The sequence below is a fragment of the Chlorocebus sabaeus genome, chromosome 1 (genome assembly GCF_047675955.1).
Source record: "Chlorocebus sabaeus isolate Y175 chromosome 1, mChlSab1.0.hap1, whole genome shotgun sequence".
Classification (NCBI taxonomy): Eukaryota; Metazoa; Chordata; class Mammalia; order Primates; family Cercopithecidae; genus Chlorocebus; species Chlorocebus sabaeus.
In genome coordinates, this window is record NC_132904.1 from 129,743,230 (window position 1) to 129,760,963 (window position 17,734).

The window sequence follows — 17,734 nt, forward strand, 5'->3', positions numbered from 1 at the left end:
CTTGAACTCCTGGGTTTCGAGCAATCCTCCTGTCTCAACTTTCCATGTAGCTGGGACCACAGGGGTTTACCGCCATGCCCAGCTAATTTTTTAGTTTTTTTGTGGAGACAGGGTCTCACTTTGTTGCCCAAGCTGGTCTCAAACCCATGGGCTCAAGCAATCCTCCTGCCTCGGTCTCCCAAAGTACTGGGATTACAGGCGTGAGCCACCATACCTGGCCAAGAGTTTTAATATTGTCTTTTCCCAAACACTCTTAGTAAAATGAAGCAACAGAAATTTAATGTCCTGAGATTATTGTGCCATGAAGTGTTAGGATGAATGAGATACACACACACACACACACACACACACATACACACACTTTTTTTTTGCATATTAGGAAAAAGTAGGGAACAGTATGAAAGAAATCAACAAAGTATTTCTGCTTAAGCATCAGAGAGGATATATTTTTCAAGAAATGCTGAAAGAAACCATATGCTTAGGCATTAAACCAAAGCATTATGAACATAAAATCATGACCTCCCAGCTCTCTCTTGTGGATTATATTCATATTCATTTGAAAGTGTTAGTTGAAGTCTTTAGAATCTGGAAGAATTTATTATTACTTGAAAGTTAGCAGCACTCATTGGAGAGCAAAATCTTGGACTCTGCCTTGTTACATACCTAGCTAGATAAGATACTTCTTAAAAACCTTCCTCTTCTTATGTATACAGGTTGGTGTTAGACTTCTCTGGAAGAAAGAACTGTCCTAGAGGCCAAATCTAGTCACTCTGTAGTTGGGCTGATGATCAGGAGACCCAGGTTTTGCCATATGGGTTTACACTATGATCTCAGCAAGTTACTTAATCCCTTTATGTTAAGTTTTCTACCCATAAAGCAGATACCTAGCCTCTTAACTTGCATAGACATATAGGTTATAGAATCTTAGAGCTTAAAGCTATTCTGTAAACCAGTGTTTCTCAGCTTTGGCACTGTTGACATTTGGAGTGGATAATTTTTTGTTGTGGAGGCCGTCTTGTGCGTTGTAGGATGTTTAGTAACATCTCTGGCCTCTAAATACAAGTAGCAGTATCCCAGTTATGGCAACTAAAAATGACTGCAGGCATCTCCGGATATCCCATGGGTGGCAGTATCCCAGTTGGGAACCACTGCTGTAAGACAGGATTCAGCAAGAGGCAGCTGAGGCCCGGAAATGTTCAGTCCTGCTTTAAATCACATCACTATTAAGTGGTGGGACCAGGACTAGAACTGAACTTTATTAATATACTGCCAACCCGTCTCTCCAGCTTTCCCCTTAAATTCAGAGTTTCATTCACCAAAAGCAGTGGCATATGTTTAAAATTTCAACACCAAAACAACAATTGACAATTTCTCTGCATTTACCGATGATGTATTACCCACTTGCTTCCATTTTACTACCCCCAAAGCTCTTACCATACCTTGGTAAAGAAACATTGCTTTCCTCATCCTTAAATGCTTACAAAATGCTTGGGCAACATTTATTAAGAGCAGTTGGAATGGATGGTTTGGGAGGTGTCAGTTCGCCATTATAAGCCGTGTAGGTGAATGTAAGTTGGATGTGATCTGTGGGACATTGAAAACTGTGGAGTTCCATGCTAGTGAAGAGGGTGAGTGTAAGTTGAATATGATCTGTGGGACGCTGAAAACTGTGGCGTTCCATGCTAGTGAAGAGGGTGAGTGTAAGTTGAATATGATCTGTGGGACATTGAAAACTGTGGCGTTCCATGCTAGTGAAGAGGGTGAGTGTAAGTTGGATATGCTCTGTGGGACATTGAAAACTGTGGAGTTCCGTGCTAGTGAAGAGCACTAGAGGGTCTCTGGAATTGGATGTCTATTTATCAAATAAATCAACCTGCTGCCTTAGGTGTATGCTGAACCTCCTTGTGTCTCCCATTCTTTCTTTATATACTTCCCAGTTTATGGTTTTTAATAAAGGCAAATTCTGCACACTTACTAAGCAGCACTTAGTACATTTTGGTTGTTTAATTCCATATCTGATGTTTCATTATCACAGGTTTCCAATATATGGAAATTCACTTTTGGCTTGGGAACATGAAGGGGAAGATACACAAAAGAAAAACTAGATGAGAACAAGCAAGCTGAGTAAAAGTAGTCGTCAGAAAATAAACTGAATGATAGGTAGGAAAGCTTTAAACTATTAAGTAAGTGCTGTGCTTTAAAGTTAGGGGTAGTAACCTGAACATCTGGATCCTGGAGTGCTTTCAAGCTCTTTGCTGAGAATATTTCTAGATTTCAGCGTGGTCTGGTTAGCAGAATCTTTTCTCTGACAGCCGTGTAACAAAGTTGTCTATCTTTTGAAAACTCCAAACTACTAAAGTGTTGAAAACCTGAAATGCTTTGCTTTGAAGGTAAGGTGCTTTAAAAAAAAAAAATCTATTGAAATCTTTGAACTCAGGTATAAGTGGCCTGTTACGTCATAAGATTCCGAACATGTATACATACACAATATGAAAGAATGTCAAGTCCCAAATTTGAGTTTGCAAATGAAGACAGACATTTGGGGTAACTATGCACCACAGTTAGGATTACGTGCTGTTTTTCTATTCCTCCTCTTAAGTACATTATAAACTACCTTAAGCTAATGTATTGGCTAGCTAAGATTCCTACAGGGTTCGTTCTTTTCATTGGGCATCCATAGTGTCAGTGGTATTTTCCATTAGAAATGTAATGGAACTGAGAGACACTGTGGATTGGCTTAGAACTGAACCACGGTTAAAAGTGGTCATGGAGGGTCGGTGAAGGATCCCAAGATAGCTGGGCAAAAACTTGCTCTAAAACCCATTGACTGGGTAGCTTTTGCGGAGATCATACCCCAGAACCACAAGGCCATTGCTAGTTCCCTGAAGTCCTGGAATGAGACCCTCACCTCCAGGTTGGCTGCTTTACCTGAGAATCCACCAGCTATTGACTGGGCTTGCTACAAGGCCAGTGTGGCCAAGGCCGGCTTGGTGGATGACTTTGAGAAGAAGTTTAACGCCCTGAAGATTCCTGTGCCAGAGGATAAATACACTGCCCAGGTGGATGCCGAAGAAAAAGAAGATGTGAAATCTTGTGCTGAGTGGGTGTCTCTGTCAAAGGCCAGGATTGTAGAATACGAGAAACAGATGGAAAAGATAAAGAACTTAATTCCATTTGATCAGATGACCATTGAGGACTTGAACTAAGCTTTTCTAGAAACCAAATTAGATAAGAAAAAGTATCCCTATTGGCCTCACCAACCAATCGAGAATTTATAAAATTGAGTCCAGGAGGAAACTCTGGCCCTTGTATTACACATTCTGGACATTAAAAATAATAATTACACACAGACACACACACCCAAGTGGTCATCTGAGGACCAGCCTGGGCAACACAGTGAGACTCCCATCTCTACAAAAAATAAAAATAAGGGCTGGGCGCGGTGGCTCATGCCTATAATCCCAGCACTTTGGGAGGCCAAGGTGGGTGGATCACGAGGTCAGGAGATTGAGACCATCCTGGCCAACACAGTGAATCCCTGTCTCTACTAAAAATTTAAAAAAAAAAAAAGATTAGCCAGGCGTGGTGGCATGCACCTATAGTCCCAGCTACTTGGGAGGCTGAGGCAGGAGAATCCCTTCCCAGAACCTGGGAGGTGGAGGTTGCAGTGAGCCGAGATTGTGCCATTGCGCTCCAACCTGGGTGACAGAGCAAGACTCCATCTCTAAATAGATAGATAGATAGCCAGGCATGGCAAGCCCAGGAGTTAGAGGCTGCAGTGAGATACGATTGTGTCACTGCACTCCAGCTTGGGTGACAGTAAAACCCTGTGTCCAAAAAAAAAAAAGTTGTCATCTGAGTTACAGCTTTGGTAGTGGATGAAGTGGGGGGCAGAGACGAGTTGTCACTTAGAATTTATAGCCGACTAAGTCTGGATTCAAGGATGTATCATGTAAATAAAATGTGTGCAATGGATGGAAAAGTTCCCTGAGGCAGGGGAAGAAGGGAGCTACTCCAGTGTTGTGTTTGAGGCCGTGGGTTTTTTTGTTTTTTTAACTGTCAGAATTTATGGATAGAATAAATTTGGGGAGGTTGAAAAGTATACATAAAGAAAAATAATTATTCATAATCCTACTATCTTAGGGAAACATTGCAACAATTCAATATTTGTAATATATCTACTATCATTTCTGTACATTTTAAAAAATAATTGAGTTCATACTCTAAATATAATTAAGTATGCTACTCTTTTCATTCTCTTGCTCCGAATTCTTTAGGGGCTTTCTGTTGCTCTTGGTACAAAGCCCAAAGCCTTGAGCTTCTTACTACTGCTCCGATTTTCCCTCCCTCCAGTTGCCTCTTGCTCAGTGTAGTTCTGCTCCCTTGGCTTGCCTTCATTTTCCCACACATGCCCCGAGCTGTTGCATGTGCTGCCCATCGCATGTGATGTGCTCTGCGGCCACCTTTTTGCATATGGCTGAACCCTGGTTATTCATCATATTCCATCTTAAATGTCACTTCCTGAGGGAAACTTTTCCTGATCTCCCAGATTCACACCCCCTATTATACACTTTCGTGGACCCTATACTTTTATAGTATTTATTGCAATACAATTAATTATATACGTATAATTAGAATGTTGTTTATGTGTGTTGTTTATTTGTGTATTATTAGAAGGCAGGGACCATGAGAGTAGGAATTGTTCACTGCATTTCTTGGCCCAAATATAGTACCTGCTAGGTGCTCAATAATGTTCAGTGTTTGTTGAATAAATGAGTGAATATATTAATGAATGAAGAAATAGGCAGGAGTCTGCTTCCTTCATACATCACACATATTGTGATATATAAAGATATACTTGGTAGTGAATTCTGAAAGTCTAATGTAGTGAATGAAAGTGTAATGTTGGACTCTTTTTTTCATGTGCTGCGTTAAATTTAAATTTCAGTAATAAATCTTAGAAAACTGTCAGCATTAGGTCTGTCAAACATGTGAGAGGCAAAAAAGTTCAGAGAGAGAAAGTAAACCAACGTTGTTTCCCCACTTACTAAAGTTAGGTTTTGTAAGAGAATGGTGCAGTCTAAATGGAGAAATACACCTGTTAGGAATATCTTCTAAAGATCTGTTTGCATATACTAATACAAATATGAAAAACTTATTTTTTTATTGGCACATGAGGACTTTTGACTAAGATTTGTTCTAACAGGCCCAGCGCGATGGCTCACGCCTGTAATCCCAGCACTTTGGGAGGCTGAAGCAGGCAGATCACGAGGTCAGGAGATTGAGACTATCCTGGCTAACATAGTGAAACCCTGTTTCTACTAAAAATACAAAAATTTAGCTGGGCGTGGTGGCACATGCCTGTAATCCCAACTATTCAGGAGGCTGAGGCAGGAGAATCACTTGAACCTGGGAGTTGGAGGTTGCAGTGAGCTGAGATCACAGCACTGCACTCCAGCCTGGCAACAGAATGAGGCTCCATCAAAAAAATAAATAAATAAATTGTTCTAATATAAAATGTAAAACCAAGGAAATCAAATAGATAGAAACAAAAGAGTCTAGGTTAAAGCACTACGGTAAGTACTGAGTTGCAATTGTGCTGTTGTTAACTTGCTACATGACCACTTACTAAATAGGGGCTACTTTTTCACCATCTTAGGCAGAAACTGAGTATACCAGACATCTTAAACATAACAAACATCTTAAGTATTGTCATCTAAGATTAGGACAGGTTTCTAAATGTTTATGTCCTTGGCTTGCAACCACTCAGTGGACACATACAGCCACCTAACCCACTGTGTCTCAAATGTTGATGTAAATGATGTTAGTTGCCAGGCATTTTGTTATTTATTTTATTTATTTATTTTTTAGATGGAGCCTTACTCTCATCCAGGCTAGAGTGCAGTAGTGCGATCTTGGCCCACTGCAACCTCCGTCTCCTGGGTTCAGGTGATTCTCATGCCTCAGCCTCCTGAGTAGCTGGGATTACAGGTGCACACCACTATGCCTGGCTAAGTTTTGTATTTTTAGTAGAGACAGAGTTTCTCCATGTTGCCCAGTCTCTGGTCTCGAACTCCTGGCCTCAAGTGATCCTCCCGCCTCGGATTACAGGCATGAGCCACCACACCCAGCCCATGTAGAAGGCATTTATATAATGAACTGACATCCTTAGAGTGAGCTTTAAGGTTAGTATAAATAGGTAAGGGTTTGGATTCTCTGATTATCTTCTTGGTCTGTTCACCTCCATCCAGAAGGCCTGGGTCTGGATTGGCACCATGGATCTGGTTGAGACAAATAATAAGACAAGGGCTTGTATGTTCTTTCTTTCGCTTTATCATACTTCATAGCCAGTACATAGTAGTGTTTTATTATGTTATGTTATTTCCTGTATTTTAAGTTCTTCTCAAATCCAAGGGCCAGTTGTTTGGGCAGATGTTTACTAGGGACTCTAATCACCTGCTCTTCCACCCAAGGGAAGGCAGCCTCTGAAGTCTCATTTCTGTTACCTAAAAGCTAGTTCTGCATTTTCCCTTCATGCAAGCAGGGAATGGTTCTCTTTTGACGTTTCTAGCTGTGGTTTGCTTGGAACTGACTACTTTGGTGTATTGGGGTACGTGCTCAGTTAATGAGTAATGAACACATTTGGATTCTTCTTTCCTTGGGTAGATACTGGCCAGAATTATTCTTTACCTATGCTGTACCAGCAATAAAGGACTCCTCAGTTTGTGCTTTCTCATAATTCACCAAATCTAGTATAATTTGGTTTATTATTATTAAATATTTGCTGTACACCCACATTTTGCTGACATGTGGCACTTTCTAGAACTGTTAGAGGATTACCCAGAGACAGTGCAGTGGTGTGTCTTGGGGTTGTGGAAGAGAGCTGGAATATAGTCACTGCCCTCCAGGAGTCACTTTGTGGTATATAATACAGAAAAGCCTTTTTCTTGTCCCCTCCACACCCCATCCCCCGCATCCCATCAAGCTGCTGAGGGTGAGGGGAAACACCATAAGAGAGGAACGGCAATAGTGAATATATCTTAATTTCTGTTCACCATGCTCTTCCCTCAATAGTTTGAACTTTACTTAGAAACAATTTCTAAGAGGGAATTTCTTAAGTAAGTACTATGAAAGTTGGCAAATTTTGGAAACAGTTTTTAGTATCTGTGGTTGATGTTCTGCATTTCGGGACGCCTTGCCTGTAGATTAATCCCAGCTGGCCACCCTTCCGCAGCACATGCTCAGGAACGGGTTGTATTGACTCCTTCATTTGAGATTCAGTGAAATTCTCAAGTACCTCTGGAATCATTTGATGAACCTCTCTGGAACGTTAGTGACGCAACTTAATGTCTTTTGCAGGGACATTTCTTCTCACATCTTATTGATACTGGGTTTGAGGAGCAGGCTGACTTCTGGTTGTGTAGTCAGCTCTCGGGTTTTTTCTACTAATGGGGAAGGGAGGCATTATAGGGAATGGAAAATTCAAGTTGCAAAGCATTAAAAACAATTTAAAATTATGTTTCATTTAAACTAACAATTGCTGTATTTCTGACCAAATAATATTTACTTCAGGATGTTTTCTTGATTTATTTTTATATTACAAGTTGCCACTTTATAAATTCTATAAATCATGGAAAGTAGTTTAAAGGTGTGATCTTCAGATTTTTAAATTTAAAGTCTATTCTGAATTTTCTTATATATATGTGTGTATATATATGTATATACATATACATACACACGCTTTGCACTGTAAGATGTTGAGTTTATTACATTATTAAGGACTCTGACCCTTCAGTTCTTGAAAATTTAGTGCTTATAAAATTATGAGGACTATATTAGTTCTAATCATTTTCAGTCAGTGAAAAACCTATATACTTTACGAAGCACACAGGAAACATCTCCTTTTCTGCTTAGTTCCCCTAAAAATGTGGATCAGATCCATCCCCTGGGCCTAGGCAGTATTGACTGAGTGTATACCCAGGTCATCGTGCTGTAAGTGTCACCCCAGCTCTGCCCTCCAGGGGAAGAGGAGCTAGTCATTGCTTTTACTGTGCATGCGTGTGTATGTAGCTCACCTATATCCAGAAAACTTAGGTTATAAGCGAACAGCTTTTAGGGAAGGAGTGGACACGGAAGTTCACTTCAGAGAGGACAACTAAGAGCAATGCCAAATTAACTGAAATCTTCTGTTTTGAAAGAGGCCTCTTAATTTAAAAACGCTAGTTCTTGGAAAAAGCACAATAATCAGAACCAAATGTAACTCATTAGAAAGTTCATGTGAGATAATTTGGGATTTGCAAAATTTGCATTAATGAATTGTGAAGGACGGCAAAACTATTTCTACCTGAGCCAGGAAGAACCAGTGCGTATCTAAAGTCAGAACCAGTAGTCTCTGGGCTTAAATGTGGGGCAAGTATAGATACTCATTCTCTGTAGTTGGGTCGGTGGTCTTCCCTATATGTTCGCCTTAGCTAAAATGCCAGAGAGAAATCCTTCATTGCATCATAACAAGGACATTGTCAAAGTACGCGGAACTCATGAATTAGACAAATAGCAGCATTGTATCTTCTTTTTCTGGGCCTGATTTGAATGGTATACTGCACTTCCTACGGGTGATTTCAGAGCTAGCTTGCAGGTGGAGCTCCACCTGCTGATATTTGTGAGGGATCGCTCAGTAAGCACTCCTTCAGCTAGCATCTCTCCCACCAACATTCACACTGATACTGCCTAGAGAAAGACCTTTGGGTTACAGAGTCTCCAGAAAGCCCCATTTAAATGCAGCTAGGGAGAGGTGTGGTGGCTCACCACCGGTAGTCCCAGCACTTTGGGAGGCCGAGGTGGGCAGATTGCTTGAGCCCAGGAGTTCAAGGCCAGCCTGGGAAATATGATGAAATCCCATCTCTGCAAAAAATACAAAAATTAGTCACGTGTGGTGGTGCATGCCTGTAGTCCCCATATACTTGGGAGGCTGCAGTGGGAGGATTACCTGAGCCTGGGGGTTCGAGGCTGCAGTGAGCTGTGATCATGCCACTGTACTCCAACTTTAGCGATAGAGTGAGACCCTATTTCAAAAAAATAAAATAAAAATAAGTGCTACAAGGTTGCATGGGGGAGGAATGAGGTAATTGTAAAATGAAGGTTTCAGGGAAAAGCCTGAGCAAGCAGCTCTTGGCCTGGGAAAGGCAGGCCCAGGAACAGATTTCAGAGTTGTACCAAGTTTGGTGAAGTCTGTTTCTATTTTCTTCATTTTCTTTTTCTCTGTTCCTCACTACTTAGAAGGGGATTCGAGGGACCCATTTAGATCCTTTTCTCACTGTCTCACCCTCTCTCTGATGGTGGCATTGAGGTGAGACAATATTTGTCATCTGTAATTAACTGTACTGCATTTGTAAGGCAAGTCATGCTGTACTTGATTTTTATGTTTCTTTCAAGATTTCTTTGCTTCCTTTATTTTTCTAACATCATCATTTTCTGCTTTGCTCAGTGGAGATTTTCCAGTAATGTCACCCGAAATATAAGTCAATGTGTGCTGTTTTTTAAGTTGCTTCTGTCTTTAATGTTAGACCTCTCCTTTAATGAAAGTTAAATCTCATGACATGGGAGAGTGACATTATATCTTTAATTAAGGTGTTAAATTCTTCTCAGACTTCCATTTCTGATTAGAAAAGTGCTTTGAGGTGAATCCCCCTTTCCTCCTTAAAAAAAAAAAAAAAAAAAAAAAAAAGGGGTCAGTTCCTATCTCTAGGTCTTCAGTGACATGATCCCATTTTTCTGATCCAAACAAGTTTCTGTGGCTCGTCTGCTCTGCAGGGCCCTTGTGTCTTCCGAGGAATGATTGCTTTCTGCATAACATACAGTGTTCTTCGCTGCTTTCCACCCACAGAGCCTTTCTTGCTGAGGAGGAGGTGTGATATAGGAAAATTATGAGCGCTTTTCAAACCTGCTTGCATTGATGGCCCAGATGGTGAGGAAAATCCCTTGGGGAGCTAAAAATTGAATGGGTTATAGCAGATTTTTAAAATCCCTAATTAGACTCTCATTCTCTTTTAAGACCACTTTCGAGTTACCACTGTATTTATGCATCTGAGTCCTGTTTCCCAACTGCTAGTGAGCTCCTTGAGGGCAGCCTTGCGTCTCTACACCTCTGAAATCTCAGCACCTGGAAAGCAGTTCTCTAATAATGGCTGATATCATGTGAATGCGTGCTCTGCGTCAGGTCCTGTACTCAGCACTTTACATTTGCTCTCGTACTCTTACGACTGGAGGAGAAAGGTATTACAATTATCACCGTTGTATGGATGAGAAAACAGAAAGATTGATGAAGATCCAAGTTAGAGACACTTGGTAAGTAGTAGAAATAGACTCCAAACTCAGATGTTCTAGAGTTTCGGCTCTTAACCACTATATTGTACTGCTTCCTTACTAGACAAATACTTAGTTTTAAAATAAATATTTTTTGAGTAAAAAAGTGAATGAAGTAAAGTTAACTAAAGTTAATTTTCTGAAATCACAGTGATGTTTATGTCTCCTTTCAGTAAACCGTTCTCAGTGTAAGTGGTCAGCCAGGATGCCTGTTGCTGTGCCAGGTGCTCCTTTTAATTCAGGAAGATATTGCCCCATTCTAAACAGCCAGCATGGGGTGACAGTGTAACACTGTGAACATGTCTTCTCTGTTCTTACCCATCTTCAAACAGAAACAACCAGGAGCAATTTAACAGCGATACTTGAGTTATGAACTTCATGCATATTGCTTAATCGTAATGGCAAAGTAATGTATTAACATGTATAGAATGGCACTATCATTGAAGTTTGAATTTAAATGTAGGCTTTAACCCAGTTCTATAATAATTGCTGTGCTCTGGGAAACACTGAATCTTTTCAAGGGGGACAGCTATTTAACTATAAGCATAGTCATTTGAAATGCAGAAAACCAGAATATTTATTCAAAGAGTGGTAGCAAAGAAGTGAGATGAGAACTCAGGTGGAGTGTTCTTTCCATCCTAGTAGAGAGAACACTGGGCTGTGAGTCAGGGTATCTGGAATCTAAGCGTGTCTCCAGGCTTAAATTTCTATTGTGAGTTTAGCTAAGGCATTCCTGTTGTTAATACTATTGCTCTAATACCAAAAAGTGCCGTAAGTATACTAGAAAATAGAGTAACCTTTGTGGCTTTGCAATGATAGTGTTCTTTTGGTATAATACTCTACCTACCACCAGTATTGCCTTTTATTATCTTAAAAACAAATCTGATCATATTTCTCCCCTCATTTATTCTTTTTCCTCCAGTTCTTATTGAGTGCTAAGTGTGTGCCAGGAATTTATAAGTCCTTTATGTGTGATAACTCATTTACAAGCTCATCCCTGTAATCCTAGTATTTTGGGGGGCTGATTGCCTGAGGTCACGAGTTTGAGACCAGCTTGGGCAAGATAGCAAGACCCCATTTTTACAAAAAATTTAAAAGTTAGGTGTGGGGTACACATCCGTATTCCCAGGAGTCTTGAGGTGGCAGAATTGCTTGACCACAGGAGTTTGAGGCTACAGAGAGCTGTGATCATGCCACTGCAATCCAGCCTGGGTGACAAAGTAAGACCCTGTCTCTAAAAATTATAGTAACCCATTTAATTATCTCAGCCACCTTACAATGTAGGCACTAATTTAGACATTTCATAGATGAGAAAACTGAGGCACAGTTATGTACCCAAAGCAGCATGGTAAGGGATAGAGTTCATATAAAACTTAGTCCAATTCCAGAACCCACATTGTCAATTACTACTCTGTAAAAGATTCATTTGTTGAAATTCATTGAGCAAAATATTTATGAGCCCTTAATATATGCCAATTACCATGCTAGGTACTGAAGATTCAAGGTGACCGAGATGCTAGCCCTTGGGTTCAAGTGATCCCTCTCCCAGATCACTGGACTGGAGTGCTCTGTGGTGACCTTGCTGGGTATTACTTGGGGCCCAGTCCCGGTCCTAGCCCATCAACATAGAAGGCAGCATATAGAACTTTCTCTTTGGTCTGTGGCTTCAGACCTCAAATGAGACAAGATTTTCATGCTCTGTTTCATGCTCTACCCCTCCCCTTTCATATTGGAGATCATATCCTCTTACACAACATGAAGGTGGCTATCTTAAATTTGGGCAAGGCAAAACAAGTAAGAGCATGTACTCTGGAGTTGCTACTTGAGTTGATCTCCTCCTGTACCACTCAGTAGCCATGTGACCTCTGTGCGAGTGAGTTTCCTTGTCTATAATTGGGGTAATTGCAGTACCTACCTCATAGGATTGTTGGGAGGAATATATTAATAAAAGTTCAGTGTTGGTAAGGAACTTGGTGGTTGGCACACAGTATATACTGCAGGAAATGTTAGCAAAAATATGTGTGTGTGTCATGGTACATAATTAAGTATATCTATGTGAGCATATATAATTTATGTAATGAACACACACACACACAGGGTAGTTTTGTTTAGATAGAGTGACTTGAAACCTGTACTTCCATCTCTGATGCCAAGTATACAGCCCATTTTAAATTGCTTTACTGTCTGGGTGCGGTGGCTCACGCCTGTAATCCCAGTGCTTTGGAAGGCTGAGACAGGTGGATCACCTGAGGTTGGGAGTTCAAGACCAGCCTGGTCAATATGGTTAAACCCCGTCTCTACTAAAAACACAAAAAATGAGCTGGGCACGGTGGTACATGCCTGTAATTCCAGCTACTTGGGAGGCTGAGGCAGGAGAATTCCTTGAACCTGGGAGGCAGAGGTTGCAGTGAGCCAAGGCTTTGCAACCACACTCCAGACTGGGTGACAGAGTGAGACTCTGTCTCAATAAATAAATAAATTGCTTTACTGTAATGTAAGTGTTGCCATATGAGGTGGCTAGTTCTCACATAGTAGAAGGTATTTCTTTTTTCAGTTTTAGAGATCTACTGTCTTCCTTGATTTTAAAAATGTAATTAGTGTGATTATGGAGGTTGTGGTAGGTGGAAAGGCTAGACTTCAGATCGCTGAGGCTTCTGGATGCTGTGAGCACGTCGGGCTTCCATTATAACTGAGTGACATTTGATGTGTAGGTATCTTATTAATTTGTGGATCTACAGAAGCTGAAAATGAAATCTTTGTTAATTGAGAGGCATTACCTGAAAAGAACACGGAAATTCCCTTTTTATTGTTCATATGGAATGAAAGTAAATGTTTTTTCTAAGCTTCAGGTTTCTTTTACCTTGTGATTTTAACCATTTTCCTGCGTTCCCATTTTCTTCCTCATTCCTTGGTACATTGTAGGGTCTCATTCTACATATTTTCAAAAATAGGAGCAAAAACTGAGTGCTAAGAAACTCTAATGATCCTTCCCTAACATTGAGTTAATGGTATGAGAAGAAGTAGGGTTTCTTCCTTTTTAATACTAGGAATTTACTCTTTTCTTTTCCCTTATGATTGTGCAGAATGGCAGAAAATGAATGCCTTGATTTCCACTGGTATTTTTCCATAGTTAAAAGGTGGATGTTGGGAGGCTGAGGTGGGCGGATCACCGGGTCAGGAGATCGAGACCATCCTGGCTAACATTGTGAAACCCTGTCTCTACTAAAAATACAAAAAAATTAGCCGGGCGTGGTGGCGGAAGCCTGTAGTCCCAGCTAGTTGGGAGGCTGAGGCAGGAGAATGGCGTGAACCCGGGAGGCAAAGCTTTCAGTGAGCTGAGATCACACCACTGCACTCAAGCCTGGGTGACAGAGCAAGACTCCGTCTCAAAAAAAAAAAAAAATAAAGATGGATGTGTGTTGCGTATGGTACAGGCATGTAGTGTAGACATGGGAAAGGCAGAGTAAGAACAAAGAATTACCTCAAGGATTCATGTGAGCCATATATTCTTAGACCCTAAGCTTCTCAGAGAGAGAGAAAATACCTCCATATCTCATATCTGTGTCCAGTTTTGGGAGTCAGGGATTTTGGTACAGAGCTACTGTATCCTTTCTCACCAGATCACTCGTTCACATGGCCACACATCAGAGCCCAATTTTTTGGTTTTGGACTTTAAAAAAAAATCAAGGTATAATTGATATATAAAGTGCACATATTTAAATTATACAGTATAATTTGATAAAATTTAGCATATATGTAAACTTTTGAAACCACCATCACCACAACCACGATAGCGAACATATCCAGCAACTCCCAAAAGTTTTCTAGCAGACCTACCCACCACCCTCAAAAGTTTCCTAATGCTCCTGTAATCCTTCCCTTCTGCCCTTCCTTCCTCATTCACCCCATCTGCCCTGTCCCCAGGTGACCACTTAGCAATTTTGTCACTAGTTTGAATTTCCTAGAATTTTCCTAGAGTACAAATGGAATCATACCATATGTACTCTTCTTGTCTGGCCTTTTTCGCTCAGCATAATTATTTTGAGATTCATTTATGTGGCAGCATGCATCAATAATTTATTTTTATTGCTGAGTAGTCATATTCCATTTATGGAAATACCGCCATTTGTTTATTTACTGTTGATGGGCATTTGGGTTATTTCCAGTGTTTAGATGCTACAGATAAATACACTTGTGTACAAGTCTTTGTACAAACATATGATTTCATTCTCTCACATAAGTATGTGGGAGTATAATGGCTGAATCAAATAATAGGTCTATCTTTTCATTTTTAATCATGCTTTTCCAAATTGGTTATACCATTTTACATTCCCACCTGCAATGGATGGGAAATCCTGTTTTTGATACCCTCACCAACACTAGGTATAGTCTTTTTAGTTTTTGTCATTCTGATGGATGCACAGTGGTATCTTATTGTGGTTTTAATTCGCATTAAGGTGCAAATTAAATGATGCAAATTAGGTTGAGCATCTTGTATTTATTTTCCATTCATAAGATCTCTGTTACAGTTACTCAACTCTGCCATTTTAGAGTGAAAGCAATGTGAAAGGAAACTAAAAACTCAGACTGCAGGTCACTCTGCCAAAAGGAAAAAATTAAGCTGAAAGCTGTGTCCTGCAAGAAGCTGCCTTTCCATTTGTTTCTAAGCAGATAGCTGTAGATAAAAGGTTCGATATCTCCCCAGGTAGCTACTCCATGTTCACCTTACCTTATGTAAAGTATTGATTTACTGAGCACAATATGAATACATAATTGACTATTCCCCTAACTGCCCCTTTTCTCTTACAACATGTAGATTACCATATTCTCCCTCTTTCCCCTCCAGCCCACTTTTTCCCTTTAAATATTGCAACCCTCAAAATCATCTTTGAAGAAAGGCAAAGATCAGTGACCATTTATGTGATTCCATGTTTTATTCTTCTGGGCATGTCCTTAACCTTGGCAAAATAAAGTTCTAAATTGATTGAGACCTGTCTCAGATCTTTTTGGTTTACAGCAGCCATAGATGATAAGTAAATGGATGGATGTGGCTGTGTTCCAATAAAATTTTATTTACGAACGCAAATAACAAAAAACCAGACAATGGTTATATTTGGCCTTTGGATTGTAGTTTGCTGATCCCTGACATAAATATTAATGTTCTCTGCAAATGAAGACACGAAGACAGCTTTACTTCTTCCTTTCTAATTTTTTTTTTAAGTTCTTTTTTTCATGCCTGGTTGCACTGCTAGAACCTCCAATACAGTGTTGAATAGAAGTGGTGAGGGCAGGCTGGGCACAGTGGCTCACGCCTGTTATCCCAGCACTTTGGGAGGCTGAGGCGGGTGCATCACATGAGGCCAGGAGTTTGAGACCAGCCTGGCCAACATGGCAAAACTCCTTCTCTTCTAAAAATACAAAAATTAGCCAAGTGTGGTGGCTCGTGCCTGTGGTCCCAACTAGGTGGGAGGCTAAGGCATGAGAATTGCTTGAACCTGGGAGGTGGAGGTTGCAGCGAGCCAAGATTGCACCACCATACTCCATCCCAGGCAATAGAATGAGACTGTCTCAAAGTTAATAGAGCTGGTGAGAACAGGTATTTTTGTCTGGTTTCTACCAATAATATAATATTACCTATAACTTTTTCATGGATATTGTTTATCAGATTGGGAAACTCCCTCTATTCCTAATTTTTGGCTTATTTGAACCAGCTTCTGGTTTATTGATTTTCCTCTGTTGTTTTGCTGTTGTCTATCTCAGGAAGTTCCTTTCTGTTCCAAAAATTTTTTATCACGAGTGGATGCTGAATTTTGTCAAGTGCTTTTTCTGCATCTGTTGAGAATGAAATATGGTGATATTACATTATTTTGATGAATTACATTAACCGATTTTCATGTGTTAAACCAGCCTTGCATTCCTGGGATAAACCTCAGTTGGTTTGTTTTTGTTTTTGTTTTCTTCCTGTACACACAAACAGCCAGAACTTGGTCTTTTTTGTGATTCACTTGCTAAGATTTTGTTTGGAATGTTTGCATCTATGTTCATGAGGGATATTGGCCTGTAGATTTCTTTTAATGCCTCTGCTTTTGGTATCAGGGTAATTCTGGCCTCATAGAATACATTGGGAAATATTTCTTTCTTTTTACCTTGTTGAAAGAGTTTCTTTAGAATTGATATATTTTTTTTTTTTCTTAAATGTTTGGTAGAATTCCCCAGTGATGTGGGCCTGGAGTTTTCTTTGTGGGGAGTTTTTTTTTTTTTTTTTTAACTATAAATTCTTTTTAAAAAGTAAATGTAAGGCTATTCAGGTCACTCATTGAGTGAGCTTTGGTCATTGTGTCTTGCAAGAAATTTGTTTATTTCATCCAAGTTGTGAAATGTTTAAGCATAAAGTTGTTCATAATATTTTCTTATCATTCTTTTAATGTTTTTATAGTCACCTATCTTATTCCTGGCATTGTTAATTTGTTTCTTTTCTCTATAGTTCCCAGTCAGTCTAGGTAGAGGTTTATTAATTTTATTGATCTTTTCAAAGAACCAGCCTTTGGGCTTACTGGTTTTTTTCTGTTGTTTTGTTTTCTGAAGTCTCATGATTTCTGCTTTGATCTTTATTATTTCCCTTATTCTGCTTGCTTTGAATATAATGTGTTCTTTTTGTAATTTCTTCTTTTATTTTTCTGTTTGTTTATTTATTTATTTAGAGACAAGGTCTTTCTCTGTCGCCTCGCTGGGGTGCTGTGGCGCAATCTTGGCTCACTGTAGCCTCAATTTCCTGGGACCAAGCAATTCTCCTGCCTCAGCGTCCCAGGTAGCTGGGACTGCAGGCATCTACCACCATGCCTGGCTCATTTTTTAATTTTTTGTAGAGATGAGGACTTGCTGTGTTGCCCAGGCTTTTTTTCTAATTTCATAAAGTAGATGAGGTCACTGATTTCAGACCTTTCTTCTTTTCGAATCTAGGTCTTTCATGCTGTAGATTTCACCCTAATTACTGCTTTAGTGGCCTACTCTTAATTCTGATGTCATGTTTTTATTTTCATTCACTTCAAAACACTTTATAATTTCCCTTTTGATTTCTTCTTTGACTTACAGATTATTGAGAAATGTGTTAGTTTCCAAACATTAGTGTTTTTCAGATTCCTTTCTGTACTGATCTCTATTTTAATTTCATTGTGGTCAGAAAACAGACTTTGTATTACTTGAATCTTTTAAAATGTATTGTAATTTGTTTTATGGCTTGGAATACGATCTACCTTGGTAAATGTCCCATTTGCACTTTTCAAAAATATGTATTCTGCTGTCTTTGGGTAAGGTGTTCTATAAATGTGAAGTAGGTCAAGTTAGTAGAATTTTTTAAAATCAGCATTCTTAC

The 17,734-nt window shown here is 39.7% G+C and overlaps 1 protein-coding gene and 1 pseudogene across 1 annotated transcript in view; both read left to right on the forward strand.

Moving 5' to 3' along the window:
* JAM3 (junctional adhesion molecule 3) overlaps window positions 1-17,734 on the forward strand; it is a 71,242-nt gene that overhangs the window by 18,994 nt on the left and 34,514 nt on the right. The gene's annotated exons all lie outside the window — the stretch shown is intronic.
* Window positions 1,646-16,676, forward strand: LOC103248909 (ATP synthase subunit d, mitochondrial pseudogene; annotated as a pseudogene).